Source organism: Nicotiana attenuata, unplaced genomic scaffold (assembly GCF_001879085.1).
Source record: "Nicotiana attenuata strain UT unplaced genomic scaffold, NIATTr2, whole genome shotgun sequence".
NCBI classification, from domain to species: domain Eukaryota; kingdom Viridiplantae; phylum Streptophyta; class Magnoliopsida; order Solanales; family Solanaceae; genus Nicotiana; species Nicotiana attenuata.
In genome coordinates this window covers 484,124-485,365 of record NW_017670593.1, presented here as the reverse complement: position 1 = coordinate 485,365, position 1,242 = coordinate 484,124, and positions in this window count along the sequence as shown.

Sequence of the window (1,242 nt, the reverse complement as noted above, 5' to 3'; positions counted from 1 at the left end):
TTTATATTACAAAAAAAAAGTAAAATTTTTTTTTGTGCAGGGGTTGAGGTGGGTGGTGCAGAAAAACGAAAAAATAGAAATTTAAAATTGCCAAAAAAAAAAATTCAGGTTAAAAAAAAATAATTTTTTTTGCGGTGGGGGATGGGGGGTGGGTGGGGTGGGGTGGAGGGGTAGTAGGGTGGGTGGTAACGGAAAAACTGAAAAAAAAAAAAAGCCTTTTTTGGAGAGGGAGTGGGGTGGGTTGGTGATGGTGGAGAAGGTTGATAAAGATTTTTGGAAAATGTTTTCCCTTCTCTTGATAAGGAAAACATTTTGCTCCAATTGGAGGAAAATGAGTCATGAGGAAAATGTTTTCCAAAACATTTAAGCCAACCAAACATGGGAAAAGTGAAAAATATTTTCCTTCATACCAAACACACCCTATGTCATTCTACTTTTTACTGCTTTGTGTGCCTGATTAAAAAAATTATAGCATACAGGCTCGTAGAAACCACGATCCGTTTGTGCCATTGGAAGAAGATATCTATAAATTCAATATATACAAAAATCAGGTCCAGAATATTTATAGATTTATACAGATATTGTTTTGAACTCAATTCTGAATTTCTATCATTCTACTTTACACAGCTTTGCTCGTTCTGAAATGAATTTTTTTTATTTTGCCGGTGCATCGTCTCGTTTTGGCCGCATAGTGTTATTTATTTTAGCGCTTTCATTTTTTTCCGCTCGTTGTTTGGGAGGGTTACAACTTGGTTTTGATATCAAGCTACCATATTGGTGCACTTCAAAGATCACGAAAATTCAAACTGATTGGTTTTTTCCCGCTAATGAGATTGTCCCTTAACTCTTCGGTTCACCTTTCAGAATGGTCAACGAAGTAGGCGTTCAATGTTCTCAAAAATTTCTTGAGCGAGGCTACCAACATGAAGGCCCTTGTTGAAATCATCGACTCATGATAAGACAATAATCCTTTCAATAAACTCATGAGCGAGTTTTTCTATGCTTCTTCAGTTTCAATTTATGTGACCCTATTTTCTTTTTAATCTATTTTGAAAAATTATATTTTTTAAATTTAGACAAATTTAAATAAATTTTTAATTTTACGTGTAAATAAATTTTTTTTATAACCAAACACATGCTATGTTTAAAATGACAATTTTCTAAAATCTGTCATTTTCTTTTTTAAATTCTATGATCAGAGTCGGAGTAATTGAAGACATCAAGTTTGCCCTTTGTTTAATT